Source organism: Equus przewalskii, chromosome 9 (genome assembly GCF_037783145.1).
Source record: "Equus przewalskii isolate Varuska chromosome 9, EquPr2, whole genome shotgun sequence".
NCBI classification, from domain to species: Eukaryota; Metazoa; Chordata; class Mammalia; order Perissodactyla; family Equidae; genus Equus; species Equus przewalskii.
In genome coordinates, this window is record NC_091839.1 from 58,145,900 (window position 1) to 58,170,629 (window position 24,730).

The following is a 24,730-nucleotide window of genomic DNA, read 5'->3' on the forward strand; positions in this document are numbered from 1 at the left end:
GTCTGACAATTTACAGCCCTCACCTGCTACAGCTAGTCTGGAGGTGACATTGTTGTTCACGTAACCTCCTCTACCCCTCACCTGGCTGGCACTTCTGCTGGTTGTTCCGTGTCAGAGTGACCCCAGCCCTGCATGCTTGAGGGGTCCGAGCCCCTGGTTACATGGCTTGCTTGCTGTAATTGGTGAGTGACAGTTAACGCTGGGCATGGGAGGAACCCAGGGCTGCCTGAGTTCCATAGATACTCCTACGTGGCCCAGGGCAGCAGAGACAGAGCCTCCTCCTAATGATCAGAGCGAATTATTCCTGCCAGGAAGGCCACTCCTTTCTTTGCCTGATGGCCCCCTAATGACCTAGTGGTTGCCAGAAATTTGGGTTTAGTGTTTGTTTTCTGTGTCCCCGGTGGAAGTGTCTCCCTTCTGGGAATTGGGACCTCCAGACGCACAGAACCTAAAGTTGTGGCAAAGGAAAGACAACTTCCCCCAAGTAGGTCACTGGGAATGAGGGCGAGCAGGGCCACTCCCACCTCCATTACCTGCCATTCCCTTGTCTGCACTGCAGGCTCCCTTCCCTCGGGCAGGGACACTCAGGTGCAGGGTCCTCTACAGCTGCCCTCTGTGAGACTTTGCTGAACCCTCACCCTTGTTTGAACTTCTCTCCTTTCCCCACTCCCCTATTGGTTACCTCTGGGAGCACTTCCTTGGTAAATTACTTGCAACCAAATTCTGCTTTCTGGAAAGCCAACCTCAGACAGAACTGGAAGTCATCAAGAGTGGAGTGGGCAAATTTTGAACATAGGAAATGGACTGAAGCTGGCGTTGAAGGAGGGAAGTTTGAATTACTGGATAGAGTGTTGAACTGGAAGTTGAGGGTCCTGCTACTATTTAGGTAACCTCACTGAAGACCAAGAACATGGGCCTCAGGCTTCCCATGCATCTGATAGGGATAAGGATTTACTTTGAGCAATCTAGGAAAAATACTCTCAGAAAGTGCTCATAGCACATTTATTTCAGTGTCATGAATTTTAAAACTGATGAACTTATTTGCAGATAATATACAATAAGATAATATAATAACAATAGCTAACACTTCCTGTGCATTTCTCTGGCCATGTGCTGTGCTAAGTACAAGATTCTCTCCTTTCATCCTTACATCTGCCCCATGCAGAAGGTCTGGTTATTAGATATTAGTCCTATTTTATAGATGTGGAGACTGAAGGATAGAAAGTGATTCGCCTATGTGAGCCCCGGGGCTGGGATTAAACCCCAGGCCTGTGCTCTGAACTGCCCCAGTGCAGCCTAAGCAGAGAGACACAGAAATGCTCCATCTTGCCCCAGGCTGTCTGTGGGTATGTGCCATTCTGGGTTTTAAGTGTGTACACATGGAACCCATGGTTTATTTGAGTGGATGAGAAAGTGCGAGTTAGCTAGGCTTCCCAGAGGGGCCAAGGGCAATCCCAGAAGCACCTTTGATTCTGTTCCAATGCAGGAATATCAGTTGATATTACTAATGCTTTCATCTGGCATTTTCATGAGGAAATCTTGGTTTTACTTGGCTCTTGGGCTGGCAGATGGGTCCTGCATGAAGGGCGCTGCAGCGGGGTCAACAGCTCCCCCTATCTGTTCGGATGTTCCAAGATCTCTTCCTGAGGCCAGACTCATCTTTAAAACACACCTACACTCAGAGCTGTTTTCTTCAAAGATTAAATTTGGCTCCTGAGAAATAGTTTGACAGGACTCTGTTGGTCACTAGGGGAACTGGAATTCAGTTGGGTGATTTGTGGGTCTGTATTCCCACTTACCGTGGTCTACTCTCACAGACAAGACACATGTTGAATGAACACCCTTGCTAGACTGAAAGCCTTGGAGAGTGAGGCCTGTGTTTTGTTTACTGCTGGGGTTGGTGCCTGCCACACAGTAGGCTCTCTGTAAATGGTTGTTGAATTAACAAATGAATTGATAGATGACTAAAGAGAGCCAGCACAGTTCTCTCACAGTTAAGAGCCCAGACTCTGGAACCACATGCCATGGGCAGGTGACTTAACCTCTCAGAAGCTTGGTTTTCCCAGCCGTACAATGGGTATGACATTAATATACATCCCTCGAGCTTGATGGGAGGATTAAACGAGTTAGTATGCATAAAGCACTCAGAACAGTGCCAGGCACACAGAAAATATTTTCTCACTGAATTTCTTACAGACTGTGACATCAGAGTGTGGCCCTGGGCCGGGCCCAAACTCCCCTCACATTGGTTGCCCTCTCCTTATACCATATTGCAGGAAGCAAATTTTGTTGTGTCATTATCAGCTTGAAACCCCCTCATTCTTCTTCCCCACTAAAGTGCCTTTGTGTCTAGAGGTGGGTTTGGTGGAGTGCTAGATCTTACTGTTGGCACAAAAAAATGCTGAGATCCTTAAAATCTCCCCTGTGGGCAGTGGGGAGAGATACACTTTTTTTCCTGAAGCAAAGCTGAGAGTTTATCACTGCCTGCCAAAACCTCCCTCTAAGGCATCGCTTCTCAAACTTTTTAAACTCTCTCCCTGTTAGCCCAGAACAACAAAGTCCAGAGTCATTCTCAGGAGAGAGGAGTGACAGGAATGGGCTGGTGGCTGGGATCCACGTGCATCATGCTTTAACAAGGAGGGAGGGTCAGCGGGGCTCTCATGGAAAAGAGTCTGCAAGCCAGCAGAAGTAGGAACCAGCAGTCGGCAAATGGCTACCGCTGTGGACCACGCTAGCTCGGAGGGACTGCTTTCCACCAGCTTAGAAAGCTCCCAATTCTTCATTTGTTCATTTAGCAAATATTTATTGAGCACTTACTATGCACCAAGTGCTGGGGATGCAGAGATGACCAAGGTCGATGTCTCTGCCTTCATGGAGCTTACATTCTATGATCATTAACATCTATTCAGCACCCACACGAAACACTGCTCACCCAGGACAGGTTCACTGAGCCATGGCAGTTCCTCAGGGATTCTCTGAGACTAAGCTGGAACGTGCCCAGGGGGTTTCAGCCTGTCAGCAAGAATCACTTGGCTTCTTTGGCCATGGGGAAAATGTAACTGGAACTCTTGTTGCCATGTACGCGTCTCAGTCCTGGCATTGGGAGGCCCAAGGCTCTGATCAGTCTGTGCAGGACTCCACACTCAAGAGTTAAGGCTCCACACCTCACACTCCTCAAGATGGCCACTATCAAAGAAAAAGAAAATAAGAAGTGTTGGCGTGGATGTGGAGAAATTGGAAAATTTGTGCACTGTTGGTGGGAATGTTAAATGGGGCAGTGGCAGTGGAAAACAGTATGGAGATTCCTCAAAAAATTAAAAATAGAATTACCATATGATCCAGCTCACTCCACTTCTGGGTAAGTATACAAAAGAATCGGAAGCAGGGTATTGACAAGATATTTGCACACCCATGTTCATAGCAGCATTATTCACAGTAGCCAAGAGGTAGAAGCCACTCAGTGTCCATCAATAGATGAAGGGATAAACAAAAGGTGGTATATACAGACAATAAAATACTATTCAGCCTTAAAAAGGAAGGAAATTCTGTCACATGCTACAACATGGATGAACCTTGAGGACATTATGCTAAGTGAGCTACCCAGTTACAAAAAGACAAATACTGTATGATTCCACTTATATGAAGTATCTAAAATAATTAAAGTCATACAGACAGAAACGGGAGTGGTAGTTTCTAGGGGCCAAGGGGAGGAGAAAAGGGGAATTGCTATCTAATGTGTGTAGTTTCACATCTGCAAGTTGAGTAAGTTCTGGAGATCTGTTTCACAACAATGTGAATATACTTACTACTGAACTGTACACTTAAAAATGGTTAAGATGATACATTTTATGTTATATATATTTTTTACCACAATTAAAAAACAAAAAATTAAGACATCAATGGCCAACAGCTATGGTTGATGCCTGGACACAACAGGAGGAGAAGGAGGAGGCTGTGTGTGTTTCTGTGTGTGTGTGTGTGTGTGTGTCACGCGCGCGTGTGTGTAGGGGGCAGTGGAAGCAGGGGAGGTCCTGGAAGTGGAAATTAACCTGGTCACTAGAGAGTCTGTGGTTATTTTCTCTTGAACAAGGCCCCCAGAGGAAATGAACTGGGACCCAGTGGCTGCCGGTTGTCCTTTCCAGGTCTCCGAATCCCCAACTTTCTATTGCAAGAGAGGAAACAGAATATAGGGCAGAGCAAGCTTTCAAGAGTTCAAATCCCATCTCTGCTACTTACTTAGCTATGCAGGCTTGGGAAAGATACCTGAACGCTCAAGTGCTTCAGTTTCCTCATCTGTAAAATGGGGGTATAATAGTACTCACAATGCAGGCATAGAGTGTGGACAAAACAAGTCATCCCATGGAAGCCCTTAGCGTTTTGCCCACTATGCTGCGTTAGTGTTTAGGAAGTTTGGGGATTCTTGATGAAGTTGAGGGGTATATGGGAGAATTCACATTGTAATTAAAGAGCTGGGCATCTGGGTGGAAATGTGTTCAGTGAAAAGAAAGTATGGCTACTTCTGGCCAGCATATGCTGATGGCCTGAACTGACCATTCCCAGGTCAGAAGGTAGAGTGGCATCGTGAATTATCCAAAGCTTTTTTGCTCAGCCTTGAAAGGCCAACCTAAGAGCAGGTTGGAATGACAGTAGGTTGGAGGGATGGCTGGTGACTCCCCAGCCATGCCTCGCCCGGGCATACTTCATTTTCCTTCTCTTCACACCCATGGCTGGGTGGGAGGAGGTGGCCCAGGTGTGTGGGAGGTGATAGGCCACACGTGCAGGAAGCTGCAGGTACCTCAGGCGGGGCCTTGGGACACACGCCATTTCTGGGGCCTGGCGCCTCCCATCCAGGCTCCAGTCTTCTCTGAAGAATCACCCAGACCAGCTCTGAGGGTGCTTTAAAACCGGTTCTTCCAGCTATTAACCCTGCAGCTCCTGACGAAACACACACCCAGGTGAAGATAATTAGGGTGGGAGGGAGATCAGGACTCTAGGAATTCAGTGCCAGCCTCCCCTGCAGGTCATTCAGAGGTTGGGGCCTTGGCAGGCCTTGGCAGGTGTCGGCTCAGAGCCATGCAGCCAGCAGGCCCCACCTCCGTGTCTGGGAGGCAGCTGCTTCCAGGGAGCCCACATCTGATGGTGGATCCCTCTCTCCTTAGGCTGCTCCAGGTGTGTGCCCCCTGGTCTTGGGGGGAACTTGGGAATCCTGCACCTGAAGATGAAGGATTCGGATGAAGGACCACTTACTGAACACGTCCTCTGTGGATCCAGGCACTTTAAATTCATCATCTCCATCCTCACAGGCACCCTGCAAGGTGGGTATAATTACTATTCCCATTTTACAGATGAGAAACCTCAGGCTCAGAGGCAGTGAGGTGCTTGTTTAAGGCCCCTCCCTGCCTTTAAATGATGGAGTTGCTATTTAAACCTAGGTTGGTCAGGCTCCAAATCCTACACACAGCCCCTTCCCCTCTCTGCCTCACACAGAAGATAAAGTGATCAAGAGCCAGCCCTGATGGCCTGGCCATTAAGGTTTGGCACACTCTGCTCCAGCAGCCCAGGTTCAGTTCCCAGTCGTGGAACCACAGCACTCATCTGTCAGCAGCCATGCTGTGGCAGCGGCTCACATAGAAGAACTAGAAGGACTTACAACCAGAATATAAAACTCTGTGCTGGAGCTTTGGAGAGAAAAAAAAATAATAATCTGCTCCCCTTGACTATCATTTTAAAAAAAAAAGTGATCTACTTTAGCTAGACTATTTTGCACTGCCTCTCATGCTTATAGGCAATTGCTAGTGTTAAATGTCAATGCTAAGAGGAATGGACTAATGATGTGAAACAGTCAAAAACTTTGACTCTTCCCCTAAAATAGGATCACGTCACTCCTCTTTTCAAAAATCTTCAGTGACTTCTCCACTTACCAGATCGAGTTCAAGCTCCTCAGCCTGTGATACAAAGCGCTGAAGAGAGTATGACAGAACGCCAAGCTCCTGTGGCCCTTTTCTCTATTCAGAATGATCTTCAGTCTGGAAAGGGAAAAATAACCCTACTGAGTTGGAACTGGTGCCCGAAGAGGAGCACGAAGGGTTGGAAGGGAGTCCAGATTCCATCCCAGACCAGTGGCCCCCAGCCCAAGCCCGGCAAGGAAGGGCACCCGGGCCCAGCTTGCTCTGTGGCTGGTGTTAATCTTTCACAGATCATAGCAAATGTGAGAAAGTCTCAAAGAATGGGGTGGGCAAAAGTCCTAGTTTTCAAAACGGAGAATACTTTGGATTCCTACATCCCTACAGGTCTGAGGGGGAGCCCCAATAACACTGTAGTCCATGCTACAGGACCCTGTAGTTCTTTGGTGACCTGCACTCCTATTTCTAAGGTCCACTCTAAACAAGTCATGCCAATCTCACCCCGTGTCCTCTGCTAATGGGTTTACTGGGCTGGTAGATCAGGGAGATGTTGATGATGTCGTATATCCGGATTTCAACAAGACCACTGATAGTGTCTCTCGTGACCTCCCTGTAGACAAAATTGGAAAATTGTGAGCTGGATGTGCTTTCATTTAGAAGAGCTCGTAACTGGCTGAATGCGTAACCTGAGGAATGCTGACTGATGGTAACTTAGAGGAAGTCTGTAGCGGTGGGCAACAAGTCTCCACCCCAAGCCTGTTGTTTTGGATATTTTTATCAATAACATAAAAGGCAGATGATGCAGCACTGGGAGAGATAATTAACAATTTGGATGCAGAAATACGATCCAGACAGACTGAAATAATGGGCATGATCTAATAGGATCAAACTTAATTGGAGCAGATGGAAAGTTCTGGACTTTGGTTTAATAAATCAATGCCACAGGGTGAAAAGGACTTAAAGATTTTAGTGGATTACAAGCTCCGCGAGTTAATAGGACTCAAGCTAGAAGAGGTTCAGGGGTCCCTTCTGCTTTCAGGGTGTCGGATCCCTGCATAGCATCAGACCCAGGTATGACCTGGCTACCAATCACTAGACAGGTTCTGGAATGTGCCATGTCCTTGCACACCTCCATACCTCTGCACACATTGTTCCCATTTCCTTCTCCTCTAGCTCATCTGGTGAATTCCTATTCACTCTTTTTCTCAATTTTATTTTATTATTTATTTATTTTTATTGAGGTCACTTTGGTTTATACATTATATAAATTGCAAGTGTACATCATTGTATGTTGACTTCTGTATAGACCGCATTGTGTTTGCCACCAAGTCTAGTTGCCCTCTGTCACTGTACAAATGTCTCCCATTACCCCTTCTGCCTTCTCCCTGCCCCTTTCCTCTCTGGTAACCACCAATCTGTTCTCTATCTCTATATGTGTGTTTGTTTATCATCCACATATGGGTGAAGTCATACAGTAATTGTCTTTCTCTGTCTGACTTATTTTGCTTAGCATGATACCCTCAAGGTCCATCCATGTTGTTGCCAATGGCAAGATTTTGTCTTTTTTATGGCTGAGTAGTATTTCATTGTGTGTGTGAAATATATATATATATATATATATATATAAATCACATTTTCTTTATCCATTTATTCGTTGATGGGCACTTGGGTTGCTTCCACATCTTGGCTGTTATGAATAATGCTGTAATGAACATAGGGGTGCATATATCTTTTTGAATGAGTGTTTTATGTTCTTTGGATAAAGACCCAGAAGTGGGATAGCTGGATCACATGGTATTTCTACTTTTAATTTTTTTAGAAATCTCCATACTGCTTTCCACAGTGGCTGCACCAATTTACATTCCCACCAGCAGTGTACAAGGGTTCCCTTTTCTCCACATCCCTTCAATACTTGTTATTTCTTGTCTTTTTAATTCAATCTTTAAGATCCAGCTCAGCAGCTCCAGCTGGGTGGAGGCCTTCAAGCTCCTGACTACCTGTGCCCCAGAACCCTGGCTCCTCTGTGCTCCCTCATAGCACTCGCCACATTGGGTTCAAATGATCAGTTCTCCTGCCTGTCTCCTCACAGGACTGGACTCTCCTCGAGGGCGGGGCTATCTCACTCTCAGAGTGGGTGTTCAGCGAATGTTTGTGGGAATGGTCTGGCTGCCCCAAAGGCTAATTCTGTCTTTTGCTGTGTTTGTGCAGGAATCATGTGCAGAAACGATTTCCTAATGCTGCTCACACAAGGCATATCAGACAACTTGAATAAAGGCCTCAGTTCTGGGCCCCACACTTGAAAAGAGACAATGAGACAGGATTGGGTGACCCCGCTAAAGAGCAAGCCGGGTGGTAAAGGGTCTGGACCCTCTGTCATGTGAGGAAAAGGAGAAAGATGGGAATGTTCAGCAGGAAAAGAGAAGGCTTAGATGAAGACCCAAGAGCTGTCTTTAAGCGTTTGGGAGAATGACAGCCAGTGGTCCCTCACTATCTGGGGGTGTGGGAGTGTCAGTACTTGATGAAGCCCTGGACACACACACACACCCCATTTTCACAGAGTGGGAGGCAGTACAGGGTGTGGTTAAGAGCCTGGCTTGAGGCTCAGACTCATGAATCTGAATCCGGCTAGGCCTTGGGCAAGTTGCTTAACCTGCTTGTCTGTTTCCTTATCTGTGGAATGGGGCTAACAACATTACCCACCCCACAGGGGAATTAAATGTGACAATATGTGAAACGGGTTTAGAACAAAGTCTGCCATATTCCATAAATGTTAGCTTAAAAATATCACGGGGGCCGGCTCAGTGGCGTAGTGTTTAAGTTTGCGTGCTCTGCTTCAGTGGCCTGGGGTTTGTGGGTTGGGATCCCAGGCGTGGACCTACACACCACTCATCAAGTCGTGCTGTGGCGGCATCCCACATACAAAACAGAAGAAGATCGACACAAGTTTTAGCTCAGTGACAATCTCCCTCAAGCAAAAAGAGGAAGATTGTCAACAGATGTTAGCTCAGGAACAATCTTCGTCACCAAAAAAAGAAAAAATATATATATATATCAGAGGGTGTGCTGTCACACAAAGCCTAAAGGAGTTGGCTCTGGAAGGCAGCAGACACTAGATTCTGAAGCCCTGGACCCACTTCCCTGTGTGGGTGGAGAACCTTCGTGCATCCCTGACCCAGAAGCATCTGCGGGTCTGGGCCCTCCTCTTCTTCCCTCTGTATCTGAGCCCCACACTCTCAGAGCAACCTCTGGGTAAAGAACCAGCCCACTCTGGTCCAGGCCTACCCTTAACATGTGTGGAGGCTGCAGCAAGAGTACACGTGTCTGCCAGCAATACGTGAAAGTTACAAACCAAGCTAAGAACTGCTAAACAAAACATGTTCTATCCTCATAAGTCAACAGTCACACCTTCACAACCCGCTAGAAGTGTAGGTTCGAATTTAGAACTCCTTGAACTTCCATGCTGGAACATCATGGCACATGGAGAGCTGGCCCTGACCCCCAGCACTTGGCATGCACACTGCCCCTTTCTCCTTACACCCCAAGATACATCTCTCACTACGAGGGGGTCTCAGGCAGGTGCGTGGACCCCCAGCCACGTGGTGTGTAAGCTGTATTTATAGCCACAGCCCTCCATTCCCTCCCCACTCCCCTGCAAATGGTCGCCCCTCAGGTCTAAGGATGCTCCCACTGCAGGCATGGTCCACCCTCGAGAGGACAGACCAGGGGAAAGGCCAGTCAGGCCCCATGAATGTGCTCCAGGCTCTTTAGGCAGGGAATTCAGGGGTCCTGGACACCCAGAGCAGGAAGGGGACAGAAGTTGCTAGTTCCCCTTGGCTCTTTGAATCCTGGCTTTTTGAAGGTGAGGCCCCTAGGCCTGAGAGCAGCACTGTGCCTATTAACCTGTGAAAGCCTGGATGCCTCCACTCTATCTGCTGCCCAGCCCACTCTGCCCAACAGGTTTAGAGTGGGAGCTGTGTTTGCCTCCAGGGAGCATCACCTAGAAAGAGGGAAGGAGATCTGTTTACCCCCAGGTCGGTTTAGAGAAAGACGGAAGGTGGTGACAGCTTTAAAGCGAGAAGGAGAGAAGGGCAATGTCTGAGGCCTGCAGCCAGGAGGACGGCAGCCTGCAGAGGCCTCAGTGTTGGGAGGCCAGGCGGCTCAGGACATCTGGTCTTCAGTGCTGGCCCTGGACCTGCTTGCCCTCAGCCCCGTTCCTCAGACTCCTTTCTGCTCTGTACGGCAGGGAGCAGGCTCTGCAGGCTGTACTCCCCAGGGTGCAGGGTCAGCAGGCTGCTGGCTGGGGGTAGCCTAGGAGGGACTTGGGTGAGAGATTGGAGGGTAGATGGGAGCAGAAGGAAGCACTGTATTTCTTCCCCTCCTTCTCTGCCTTTGGTGCCATCTCTGGCAGCTGCATTTCTTTCCTGACCTCAGCTTCTGCTGTGGCCCCAGTTTCCTTCCAGTGACTTTGGTGCCTGGCCTTGGAGAGCCCACCTCCTCCCCTCGTCCCTTGAGCCTCAGGCAGTGGTGACTTCCTGCTGTTACTGATCTCTGGGTTGCCTCACTGTCTACTGATTGACTTCCTAACCTTTTCCATCACCTGTGTAATCAAGTCCTTGCGTTAAATTCCTCCTGTTTTATACCCTCAGAAATCAGTTTTTGTTTTCTTAACACTGAAATCAATATGCATCGAGCACTGTTATGTATCAGTTGATTTCATGGACAGTCATGTGCTGCATAATGACATTTTGATGAATGATGGACCACATATGTGACGGTGGTCCATAAGATTAGTACCATATAGCCCAAGTGTAGCACGCTATACCATCTAGGTTTGTGTAAGTACACTCTATGATGTTTGCACAACGATGAAATTGCCTAATGATGCATTTCTCAGAGTATGTCCCCATCATTAAGCAACACATGAGTGTATCATCAATTTTAGTAGTCAGACCCAAACTAATAACAGTCATTTATATAGAGAGGAAACTAAGTTTTTAAGAGGCTACATAATTTTCTAAGTTTACCAGCTAATAATGGATAGAACAACTAGGATTTGAGTCTAAGTTTGCTTCACTCCCAGGTCCATTCTCTTTCCAGTATGCCTCACTGCTTACTGGAAACACTTCTTGGACAACTGTATTGGGAAACATTTGAGGCTGTGTTGGAAGCCACTGGAAGGAGAGTTCTGGGGTGAGGATGGCTTCTGGCCTCCTAAAATTACTCCAGCAGCTCCCTCCTCATTGCTAGGGAGCCATAAATAAACTCTCGTTTTAAGTATTTTCAGAAAATCTAAATAGAAAGAAATCTCACTGAGTCCACACGAGACTGCCATTCAGACTGCTGGAAATAGATTTAAATTGTTAGGCTTAATGGAAAGCTAGGTGAGACACCATGATTTTTTGAGAAACAAGAAGCCAGGCTGAAAGGAAATGCCTGCTATAATTAGACAATATTAAGACTTAATCCAGTTAATGCCAATGTAAATAATTCCTCCCTTCCCTCTCTCTCTCTCTCTCTCTCTCTTGTCCTTCACTTCTCTTTTAAAACCTTAAACCAATGGCTCACAGCTGATGCTCTCGCATCACAGGCTAGATTGGGGTGATTTGTTCCCAAGCAAGGAACTTGGGTCTTTTCCCAGTTCATGGGTGAGGGGCAAGAGGGGGAGGAGAGGGTGGGAAATTAGGTTCATGGTACGACATTTCTCAACTTTAAGAATTTTTGTGTTTAATTTTTCTTAAAAATCACCTGAAGCACCTAGGTGGACTAGAACCTAGACTCTAGTCTGAGGGGTGATCTGATTTACTATAAGTTTACTTATGAATGATTGAGGGTGTGCCACAGAGTAGAGGACTCCAGTCACTCTGCCCTAAAAACAAGCTCTGGAACCGCTGTCTTCAAAAGCATGCCAAGATGCCCACCTGTGCACACCATTCAGATTCTGTTCCAGCGGGGGATCCATTGTGAGGTACAGTTATGGTGACCCTCAGCCTCCCAAACAGCCTAGCCCCAACTCGTCTAACCCTCCATATATACTATTGTGCACCAGACCAGGAGTCCTCCCACCCCCTATCTTGGATTGGAAAACATTCTTGTCCCAGGTAAAGGAATTTGCTCCAGTTAGGATGACCCACATATATGTGGGAGGGCATTGCTCTGGAGTGACAGAGTGACCTAGCAGCATCAGAAGGATTTAGGAAGTGCCTTCGTTGCTTGGGTTTGAGGGGGAGACCCTGTCACTGGTCAATGTCTTCTTTCTCTCTGTAACTCCTTGAACTAATCCGAAAGGCAGCCAAGACTTATGAGCGGATTGTTAATGCTCATCAGTTTCACCTTCCAAGCCTGGCCTTGGGGAGAGTCTGTGTTAGGTCCACAGCCCAGGAGTCAGGGGGAATACCAGCTGCAGTTCAGGGTGGAGAATCCCTGAGCATTTCCCCTGGAGCCTGAGGTCCCCCCATCCCAACTGTTTGCTGATGACCTTCTGCATGGGGGAAGAAGACTCTTGTCAAATACGCACAATGAAGGCACAGCCTGTCTCACTGAGTACTTTCCCAAGGACAAAAACAGTTCCCCGGGAATCAATAGTTACTGGCGTTGGAAGATCCCATTCCAAACCCCATCTCATTAAACCAGGCCACCATGTTCAGTATTTGCTCCACAGCCAGGCAGGGGTTAATGGGATCCAAATCCATCCTGTAGGTGATGGTCTTTTATCAGTTGTAATAAGTCACCAGTATTGGCAGCTTGCAGACTAATTTTTCAAAACAGCCGATATTTAATAGACTACCTCAGATGATTAAGTGAAATGATTTCTTGGAGTGGTCCCAGAGATAGCTCTAAAAGTTGTCTCAGCTAATTATCTCAAAACTAAAGGGTAGGATCGTAATGCCACTTATTAGTTTAAAACTGGTTTCTGCCAAGATTCGGGCTTCTTAATTTAAGCTCTACACGCCCAGAAGGTCCATGGCGAGGCCACAGTGAGACAGTGAGTGCCTCAGATTTACACATAGTTGTGTGCATCTGATCAGTGTTCATCAGATGCCTAAGTGGATCCAGGGCCCCAGAGACGATAAAACTGCCTACCTGGATTTTTGGTACCATTTATTTTGCAGGTCATTTCTACAATCTCTGATTAATTTTTCATTTTGATCTCTGCTTTGATCCCCTTACTCTAGGTGGCCTTTGTATATGGACCAGGGACCCAAGTTGATTTATCAAACTATTTTTGAAGCTAAGAAAGAAATGGCATCATTTTTTGGGGAGCTAATACTTCACTGCCCGCTCCTCCCCTCCCCTGCCCAACATTAAAACAGTCAAATCTAAACCTGGAATATTTAACCTGGTCATGGTTTGCGTCTTCGAAATAGAGGCAAACCCGAGTGCTTCCCTCCACCCACAAATTCCATTTAAAGTCAGATTTCCAAACATCTGAGGACCGTGTCTGTTCCGTGTCTCTGCGGGATTACTAAATTACACTTAGCTTCCTCTGATGAGGTATTTCCCTCCCCACACCCTGGCAATTACTTGCCAATTAATACAATCGAGTAAACACCTTATGAACAAATATTAATTTTGAATGTCAGGTTAACATTTTCCTCACTCTCCTCCACCTACGATTTCCTGAATTTTCAAGGTTTGGCCGTTCCCTCTCCCCCTCCCATTCAGCTTAAAACTGGGCAGGGCCAGGGGTAGTGAAGATTATTCATGTGGACCTCTCGCTGAAGGACGTCTGCCTACTTCCTTCCTAAATGTAAGCAGTCAGGTCAACAAGGGCTGCATAAAAGGCCTTACAGATCTGAAAGCTATCATGTTTGTCAGCCCAGAATTGCAGATCTGAGTGATGATTAGCTCCTGGCACTATCTGGCGTCTGCAGAAAACAAAGGCCTGATGTTTAGGGAACTCAAAGTTCTTGAACACCTACATTCACTCCCTCTTGCCCCCAAAGCCTCACCTGGAAGGGAGGTTAGGTGGGGGTGAGTCAGCGGCACCTGCAGGGAGCCATCCTCCTGGAGGAACCTGCACCTGCGTCTCTGTCCTTTTTTGTCCCAATGACGGTCTCACCTCAGCTGGATGGAGACAACTATGATGACCTTCCAGCCTAGTGCTAGAGACTGGACTCCCTCTCATACTCTCCCACTAGCTGTGTGACCCTGGACAAGTCGCTTAATTTCCTTCCACTGCTGTCAAATGGATATAATGATGCCTACATTACAGGGATGCTGACATAGTTAACTTAGGTGAAATATACAAAGTGGTTAGCATCCTGTGTTAGGTTTCTTCTCATTTGTACAAGGGGGATAATAATACCTAACAACACTATAATCCTACTTACACATTGCCTACTAAGGCTTGGGCTCTGTGGAAGGTTCCAATGAGCAAATTTGCCTGAATTTTTCTCAAAATGTTTGATTTTGAGGTTACAACTTTTGGAATATGATGCCACTAAGACATGAGTCAAATCACATCCGTCTTTCCTAAAGTTTGGCCTTTTGGAACCAAAGAGACAGTGAGTTGTGAAAGAGCTCTGAAATCAAATATCTATGGGAAACTCTGCAGCCTATCGATTCCTCTTGGAGAGTCACGTTGCACATTAGTATCTTAAAGCCTGTGATTTAAAAATAGTGTTTAGCTATGATTAACTAAGTGCAGATTTATTCGATCATTTAATATACAAGACACTTTTATTCGTGTCATACTGTTGATATCCCTGATTCGATGCAGCACACTTTGAGATATGCTAAATTACCCTTCTCCCAATGTAGGCTATTCCAAGGATTGGATGACACCAATTGCTGTGATAGATTTTAAATTGAATTGGAGATCCAAAATGGGGGTGTTGTGTGACTGTACCTTTAACTATCAGGAATTTTTTAAACCTATGATTGAAAAAGATGACCTTCTTACAAAAGATGGGTTCTGGATCTTCTGGACTCAGTTACACCAGCATCTGAGCACGTCGTTTAACCAAAAAATAATGCCCTTTGGGGATGCACATGCTTTTTATCTAATATGTTTGCTACTCAGGATAGTCAAGGCACACAGGAAAGAAGTAGAGAGACCTTTATCCAGATATTCACATGAGTAATTTTCACCACCCTCGGCTAAAGCTGGATTGGGATTTTGTCTTTGTCATCACAGTTGTGCATATCTTTACCCTCCAGGACTAACGCCTCCAGAGTTTCACATCCAGCAGTATATGTAGGAGTGTCTATTGTTTATATTGTTTATATTCCCTACCCACTATGTGTATATTTTTTTCTTTAATCCTCATCACAGCCTTTCAAAGTAGGTATTATTGCCTTTATCTTACAGATGAGAAGAGGAGGCTCAAAGTGATTAAGTTAACTTCCTTGTAGTAAGATGTAGAACTGGGTCTCAAGGCCAGGTTGGCTGACTGAAAGGCTTGTGCTCTTTCTGATCCTTATATCACCTTCACTTCTCTTCCCCAAGACGTCTGGGGCTTCCCATGGTGGCAGAATCTCATACTCCACACCTTTTCTTACCTTCATAAAATTATACCCATCTTGATGCTATAGACTGAATGCTTGTGTCCTCCCAAAATTCACATGTGGAAACCTAATCCCAAGTGTGGTGGTATTAGGAGGCGGAGCCTCTGGGAGGTGATGAGGTCATGAGGGTGGAGCCTTCATGAATGGGATCAGTACTCTTGTCAAAGAGACCCCAGAGAGCTCCCTCATCCCTTCTGCCGTTTAAGGACACAGAGAAAAGATGGCCATCTATGAACCAGGAAGTGAGCCCTAACCAGACACTGAATCTGCTGGCACCTTGATCTTGGCCTCCATAACTGTGAGAAATAAATTTCTGTTGTTTATAAGCCACCCTAGCTCTTGCATTTTCTTATAGCAGCCTGAATGGACTAAGACACTTGGTAAAGGAGGAAAACCATCTGACCATTTCAATCAATGCGTAAAAAGCATTTGATAAAATTCAGCACCCATTCATGATAAAAACTCTCAGCAACTAGAAACTTCCTCAACTTGATAAAGGCCGTCTACAAAAAACCAAAAGCTCAAATGGTGAAAGATTAAATGCCTTCTCCCTAAGATCAGAAATGAGGCAAGGATGCCTGCTTTTACTTCTGTTCAACATTGTACTGGCAGTCCTAGCCATTGCAATCAGGCAAGAAAAAGAAACAGAAGGTATAAAGATCAAGAAGGAACAAATAAAACTGTCCTCATTTGCAGATGTTATGATTGTTTATATATAAAATCCCAAGGAGTCTACAAAATATTGAATAGAAATAAACAAATTTAGTAAGGTTGTAGGATACAAAGTTAAAAGAAAATCAATTGTATTCTTATATACTAGCAGCAAACAGTTGGAAAATGAAGTTTTTGAAAAGCAATTCTGTTTACAATAGCACCACACAACATCAAATAGTTAGAAATGAATCTAATAAAAGATATCTAAGTCTTCTATGCTGCAAACTACAAATCATTACTGAGAAAAATTAAAGCAGATATAATTAAATGGAAAGCTATACTGCGTTTATTGATTGGAAGACTCAATATTCTCCCGAAGGTGTTCCACAGATTCAACATATTCTCAATGAAAATCCCAGGAGGATTTTTTGTAAAGATTGACAAGCTTATTTTCAAATGTATATGGAAAGGTAAAGGACACAGGATAGCCAAAGCTAATTTTAAAAAGAACAAAGCTGGAAGACTCACTCTTCCTGAGTTCAAGACTTACTATAAAGCTACGGTAATGAAGACAGCTTAGCATGAGCAAAAAACTGGCATATAGATCAATGGAACAAAAGAGAGAGTCCAGAAATACACCCACACATATACTAATAGGAGGTTTTCAATAAAGGTGCCAAAGCAATTCAATGGGGAAAGGAAAGTTTTCAACAAACGGTATGAAACAACTGAATACTATGTAGAAAAAAATTAACATCAACTCTTACGTCACACCACATACAAAAATTAACTTGAAATGGACCACAGACCTAAATGTAAAGGCTAAAACTAGAAGAACACACAGGAGAAAAATCTTTGCAACTTTGGAGTAGGCAAAGATTTCTTAGATATGTCAGATAAATTACAAAATAAATTGACTTCATCAAAATTTAAGACTTTTGTCTTCAAAAGACACTGACAAGAAAATGAAATGGCAAGCCACAAACTAGAAAAAACTATTCACTACAAATATATCAGATAAAGGATTTGTTTCTAGACTGTATAAAGAACTTCTACAACTAAATTGAAAAAAGGACAACCCAATTAAAAATCGTCAAAATATTTGAACAGACACTTTAGGAAAGAAGTCAATACGCACATGAAAAGATGTTCAAAATCATTAGCTATCAGAGAAATGCAAATTAAAACCAGAATGAGATAACACTATATCTCTATTAAATGGCTAAAATTAAAAAGACTGACCATGCTAAGTATTGGTGAGGATATGGGGGCAAATGGAATTATACGTTGTGGTTGGAATGTCAAATGGTGCAACTACTTTGGAAAATAGTTTGACAGTCTCTTAAAAAGTTAAATTTCCATCTACCAAATGACCCAGCCATTCTGTTCCTAGGTATTTACCCAAGAGAAATGAAAACATGTGTCCACAGAAGGGCTTGTACACAAATGTTCATAGCAGCCTTATTTGAAATAATCCAAAATGGGAAACAACCCAAATGTCCATTAACAGGTGAATGCATAAAGAAATTGTAATATATTGATATAACAGAATGCTACTCAGCAAAAATGGAACAAAGCATTACTTCATGCCACAACATGGGTGAATCTTAAAGTCATTATGCTGTATATATACACCATGGAATACTACTCAGCCATAAAAAAGACAAAATCATGTAGACTATTGGTGGCAAACATGATGTAGTCCATACAGAAACTGATATATAATAATGTACACCTGAAATTTACACAATGTTATAAGCCAATATGACTTCAATAAAATAATTTTTTAAAAAATCATTATGCTGTGTGAAAGAAGCCAGATACCTCCCGCTGCAGATACATACAGCATGACTCCATTTGTTTAAAGTTTTTAAACATGCGTGCTAAGCTACAGTGATAGATAGCAGATCAGTGGCTGCCTCAGGATGCAGGGAGAGAAAGGGACAGGTTACACGGGGGCATAGAGGAACCTTTGGGGATTACGGATATGTGCATTATCTCGATTGGAGTGAGAGTTTCATGAGTGTAAACATTTGCTAAAACCATCGACTTGTGCAATTTTAATTTTTGTGGTTTACTGAAAGTCTGTTATACCTTAGCAGAGTTGAAAAAAAATTACACCTGTCCTAGGTCCACTTGTCCAGAGGGTGTTCCCAGTTCCCTAAGGGTCAGAACATCAATCAGTAAATGACCAAGAGACTTTGAGAACTTAAGGAAGAGAGACCACTAAAAGGCAGGATGGGGCTAGGCCTCAAGGTTAGGCTCATTTTCTGGTTATAAAGGATTCTTGGCTTGGGAGAGCAAAGGAGTGCGTAGGCATGGGCTGAAGGAACCTTAGCAGGCATTTGCTGTGCTCTCCTGGCGCCTGGTGAATAAGACTTGGAGGTGCAGAGATGCACGGGCTGCACGAAGACGCAGGTGAATGACATTGGGAGGTTGCATGACCCAGATGATGCGACTGAAGGGCCTGAAGTCACCCAGAGGGCACTGTCTGCTGGCAGCCACCTATCCCCACCTTGGCTGACTTCTGTTTGGCGGTTTCATCAGTGCCTTAGATGAGAACATAAATTATCTACTTGCTAAATAAACATTCAGCAAATATCGATTGAGTCCTACAATGTGACAGGCACTGTGCCAGCCCCACAAGGGTATAGATCATGGAGGAATAACTGGACTACCTGGAGCATAGACAATAAAGAAAGGCAGTAACTCTTACATACTCACAAATACCCTACTCAAACGCTTGATGTGACACCAAGAGCTTGGCATGAGGGAAAGAACATGAAATTCAAGGAAGAGAAAGGAGGAACGAGTGTGGGGGGTGGAGGACATGAGGTCAGGGAGCCGAGAGGGCTAGACGAGTCTGGCCTTGGATGATTCAGGCTTTGGCTCTGAGAGAAGAGCAGCAATGGAGGATTGAGAGCAGAGGAGTGACATTGTCAGACGGGTGGTTTTCATAGACTGCTCTGCACACTGGAGGGGAGATAACGAACCAGAGGAGGCTGGTGGTCCAGGAGAGCAAGGATGGGGCCTGCGCTGGACAAGGGTGGGGCACAGGTACACAGCTCCGAAATGTGCTCCTCAACCCCAGCCTCAGCCCCTGTCACAGGGGCTATAACACTAAGCTGTCTCCCAGGAGGGTGGAGGCAGGCGGTCCCCTACCCCTTGTCCCCAAATCCACTCCTCCAGCTCAGGTTATTCATGTCCTGGTGTGTCACTGTGAGTATCATGTGTCTGAGCTTATCTCTGAGTGCCCAAATCTGTGCCCCTTAAAAAAGTATATGGATCAGGGCTGGCTTAGTGGTGTAGTGATTGGGTTTGTGCTCCACTTCAGCAGCCTGGGGTTCATGGGTTTGGATCCCTAGTGTGGACCTACACACTACTCATCAAGCTATGCTGTGGTGGCATCCCACATACAAAAAAATAGAGGAAGATTGGCACAGATGTTAGCTCAGGGCCAATCTTCCTCACCAAAAAAAAAAAAAAAAGTGCATTTTGGTGTCAACAGATCTGGCTACAAATCTTGGCTCTGCTACTTATTAACTATGACCTTGGGCAGGTTTCTCAACTTTCCGAACCTCAGTTTTCTCATCTATACAATGGGGATAAAAGTATCTAACTCACTAGGATTATTGTGAGGATTAAATGGGATATATATATAAAGTGCTAGGTAAAATTAGGATTTGCCTCAATTTTTGCCCCAATTAGTCAGAATGCTTTCTGGCCTTCGACTTTTGGGACACAGAGGCAAATGACAATAAAACTAGGAAATATTGGAAATGTCAAAAATCAAACCACCTCTGTCTCTAGGCAATTGCAAGGCCCCGTGCAATCACGGTGTTCACTTAGGATGAGCATCATGAAACCTCGAGGTGGAGAGGTCCTCAGTGGCCCCCACAACTGAGTCGAAGAGGAGGGCAACAGTGGGGGTTCCCTCTCCTGCATGAAGCAGGATGTCCCATCCTGGAGGACTCCTACTGACGGCGATTTTGCCCTCCAAGAAACATTCGGCAATGTCTGGAGACATTTGATTGTCATGACTTGGGGGTGCTGCTGGCATCTGGTTGATAGCTGCCAGGAATGCCACTAAATATCCCACAACACACAGGACAGCTCCCCAGTTACCCAGTCCAAAATGTCAATATTACCAAGGTTGAGAAACCCGGAGTGAGTCAGAAAGCTGGGTTCACATTCCAGCTCTGTCATTTATAGCTGTGTGACTGTGGGCAAGTTACGACGAAACTTCTCTGTGCTTGTTTCCACACGTGTAAAATGAGAATGATAATAAGAGTTAATACTCCACGAGGATGTTGTGAGCATTAAATGAATTCATAGTATGTACAGTGTTCAGATCAGTGACTGGGGCACCGGGAAACCTTATCTAGGAGCTGGGTATCAAACCATCGCTCATTAGAACCATCACCCAGAGGTCATAGCTCTTCCCTCAGGGACAACCCCACTCCCAGATAAGTCTTCTCTTCTCTGGGCTACACATGCCCATCCTCTTCAACTGACACAGCTCCCAGACAGTTTACCATGCTGGTCTCTTTTCTGGAAGGATTCTAGTGTGTCAATATTAAAATAAGCCTCCCACGATTATACCCAACAAGCCTGGTGTCCTGGAAGCACAGAGGGACCACTATACCTTCCTTGACTAGAGGAACCTCTGATGAATGCTGTCTAGGGGGCTGGCTTTTAACGTAAGAGCTGCGTGCTGCCATTGGTGACTTACACTTTGACCAACCGGAACCTTATAGCCTTTGTTCCACAGACGAGGGGTCCTAAGGTAGAGAATGTCCTGGAATTGTAGAGAACATGGCTTTCTGATGACAAATGGTGTATCAGAAAAGAATTTTCCGCTTAGTCTGAAAATTCAGTAAAATAAAACTCTGCTTTTCTTGAGGTTAAGTGGAGTGTGATTGAACTGGAAAGAACGTCACAGGAAAGCCATGTCACCAAGTAGGAGACTCTGACACCTGCATGCCTTTTTCCTCCCCTCCCCTCCCATCCTCAGTTGGGTTAGTAGTCTGATTCACTGTTTTTATCATTTCCTGAACGCCTCAGGGAATAGCCCTCTTCTAGAAACAGGAGCCCATAAAAGATTCTTCCCTAACAGCTTCATCCCACAGCAGCCTGGCGTGTGGCTATTTGACACATAAAGCGGGGGACCCTGCTACTGCAAAGAGCAAGGGCAAGTTCACTTCCAAACTTCCCCAAGTCTTGGGGGAGCCTACTTAAGCTGTCCTCCCATAGATCTCTGAGAGGATCTGTTAAACAGTCATGGCTTCAATTTGGTCCAATTAACCTCACACTGGGCTAACTTCTGCCCTTAGCTGTGTGTTGGCAGCTACTGCTGATTCCAGGTACAGTGGCGGGCAGGTAACAGTGGAAACTAACTTGGTGTATTAAAGGAAAAAATGTTAACCACGTCTTCCAAGCATGAGGAGAAAAACAACCTGGCTGAGGCATGCTGATCAAAAGTGCATAATCCACTCAGAAATCTTCATAAAAGCCAAATCAAGTGGAAATAAAGCATGTAGCTGACGTAGAAGCGAGTGAGGCTTGCTTGTTTGTTTTATATCCTCAGTTGAATGGCCATTATTTCCAGCTCCCTGTGATTATAAGTCTGGACCAATTCCTTTCAGGTTATAAAGTGTTTTTGTTTTTGTTTTTTTACCCAGATTCCCTTGGGAATCCTCCCCTTAAGTTGATGCCTGCAGTGTAAGGCTGTCCTACCCAGCTGGGGACCACAGCCTTCCTGTGGGAGACCCAGAGGCTGCTGTTTCCTTTTCCACTCCGCACTCTCTAGCGGTGTCCTCCGTATCCAGGACCAAGCTCTTCTTCACACGCATTTGAATGGTGGTTTTTAACTGAGGGCTACAGTTTGTAACTAGATCATGGGAAATGGTTACCGATGATCCATGCAGGCCCTGCAGAACAAGGTCCTCACGGAGCTCACGTTGTAGTAGAAGGAATTGGGAGCCAGATTCCACACTGTGTTCCAAAGAACGCTGGGTTCCTCAGGGGGTTACGGGCAGGGAGGTGGTAGGAGGAGCTGAGCAAATCCCAACCCCTCTTCCTGTTCAACCAGAGCACCTCCACTTTGATGTATCTTTATCTTTTAAAGTTTAACACTTATTTAGAAAAATGCAGTTGATCATCAATGAGTTTTTACGAACTGCACACACCTGTGGAACCAACCCAGATCCCGAAACAGAACATCCCAGGCCCCCAGAAACCCCACGCTCCTTTCCAACGTTGCCGCTGAAAAGGGAGCCACTCGCCCGACTTCCAACAACATCTCGGGGATACAGTTTATACATTGGGGCCCCGTTTTTTTTTTTTAAACTTATTCTAAAGTAATTACAGATTCACGGAAAGTTGCAAAGATAGTACAGAGAGGCACATAGGATTTTATATTCTTTTTAAATGTTCAAATTTTGTTTAAAAAAAGTTTAAAAACTGAGAGTGTGGTAGATGGATTTTGGAGTCAGGCCTCATAGGATGAGTCCAAGTTCTTTCCCTTACCAGCGTGTGACCCAGACATGTCCCTTCACCGTCCTGAGCCGCAGGTAAGGGTCAGAGTACTTTCCTGTGGTGGGAAGGGTTCAAGTCAAAGTGAGACGGTGGCGTGTGTACACAAAGGCTGCTCCAGGGCTCCCAGGGGAGTGAGGGATGGAGCGGGAGCCTTCCAGCTACGTCTTGCCCATTGGCAGCTTCGTTTGGTTTCCAGTCAACTGTCACTGAGCACTCAGTACCCCAGCTTTTCCACCCTTCCTCTGCCCCCCACGCCTGCAGCAGCATCTCCCTCCAGCTGTTTGGGCAGGTGGGGTATGGAGGAGTTGTAGTCTGAGCGGAAGGGCTGGGAAGGGCTGACCAAGCGGGCCCAGGAGGCCATGTACCTCTCAGACTGCTCAGGCCAGGCCCGCCCTTGGTCCCTCACCTATGGACTGGCCATTATGAAATGAGCCCTGCTCATGTGCCACCTGGAAAGTCCACCCCACCCCCCATTCTGGGAGAAGGGTGTGGCTCTCTGCTCCTTAAAAGAGAATTCCCACTGTGGATGGGTGACAAAGGCAGCCTCAAGGAGTGTCCTTACTAAATCTGAAGTAATCTGACCTGCTCTCATTATTGGGAGGGGAGCTGAGGGCAACTCTTGGCCAGCAGACCCTGAGTCATCCAGGGAAGACAAGCCAAGCCCAGAGAGGCTGAACCTGGGCAGACAGGTGTCCAGGGCCACCCAAGAGATAAAATCTGGGCAGGCTGGATCCACCGGTGGTTAACAATGGACAACAGCTGTGGGTCGGCTCCTATCTACTCTGCCCACCTCGGGCTGTAGCTGCCACACCTCTGGGCCAGAGAAGGGGATGGACATAGAAGAAGGACTTGTTTCTCAGGTTGTCTGCCAAGTTTCAGGCTTCAAAATGTGGCATACACCACTGCCACCTCTGGGGACCAGAGCACGGCCCAGCCTGCCCTTTGAGGCAGCCATGAACCTGGGAAATGCCCCTTTTCCTTTCTTGGTGGTTAACCTTTCCAGGACATCTTAGGGTGGCCATCTCAAGCTAAGGTCAGGAAGCTCTGGGGCAGAAGGGGTGAAGATGTTGCTGGTGATGATGATAATAATAACAATAACAGAGATGATGTAGGGAGGAGAAGTGAGCAATGTGGAAAGAAGACCCGTCTTGCGTGGCAGCCTCAAGCAGCCTGGACACCCTGCTCCTAATGATGGATACCACTTATTGAATACCTGGATGAACCATGCATTGTGCTGAGTGCTTGGCATGTATCGCGTCATTTAACCCTCCCCAAAACCCTATGGAGGTCATTATTGTTGTCACAATGTCCTTTAAGCAGCTTGCCTAAGGTCACGTAGCTGGTAAGTGGTGGAGCTGGAATATGACCCAAGTCTGTGTGGCTCCAAGCCGCTTTTCTCTTTCTCCCTCCTGTCCCTTGTCTGCCACACAGAGGAGCAAGAGCATTCTCAACCTTCCTACCTTTCTATTCTGGAAAGGGTTTATTCCTAGCTAACCGGTTGCCTGTGATGCCTGTTGAGAACGACTGACACCTGTTAAAGCGAAAGGTGTCACTCACCTCAGGGGTATTTGTGTTTTAACAGGAGTCTGGGTGATAGAACAGTAACCAGGGTTTCCAGAGAGCTGAGCTTCTCTACATGAGGACGTCGGCATAGCAGTTGCAGACACTGTCGAGTTCCTTATCTCATTGCTTTATAGCAGGGCTTCTCAAATATCAGAGGGCATCAGAATCACTTGGTGGGCTTGTTCCAACCCAGATTCCTGGGCTGCAACCCAGCGTTTCTGATTCTGTAAATCTAGGGGATGGCCTGAGAATCTGCATTTTAAACAATTTCCCAGACGCTGCTGTTCTGGGGACCCTACTTTGAGAACCACTGCATTATAGCCATCCTGTAAGATTAGAAAAGCAGCCGTTATTAATGTCCCCATCTTTTCGATAAAGAAATCAATGTGCAGGGAGGTTAGGTGACTTGTGATTGGGTGGTAGAGTTATCGAAAAGGAGTAGGACTTCAACCCAAGATGTGACATCGTGTACCCCAGACCACTACTTCTCAACCAGGTCCCTGCAGTACTGAGATTTCTGCAATGATGATCCCCCCAAATTATATGAACCTCTACTGGGTCATCTG

General features: G+C 45.8%; 1 long non-coding RNA gene across 1 annotated transcript in view; it reads left to right on the top strand.

Moving 5' to 3' along the window:
• The first annotated feature begins 5,067 nt into the window (after positions 1–5,067).
• The window catches only part of LOC139073637 (uncharacterized), a 28,312-nt gene continuing 8,649 nt past the window's right edge, over positions 5,068–24,730 (top strand). The window contains exon 1 of the long non-coding RNA XR_011522586.1: positions 5,068–5,315. This is a non-coding gene — a long non-coding RNA (uncharacterized lncRNA). The remainder of the gene's footprint in view (positions 5,316–24,730) is intronic.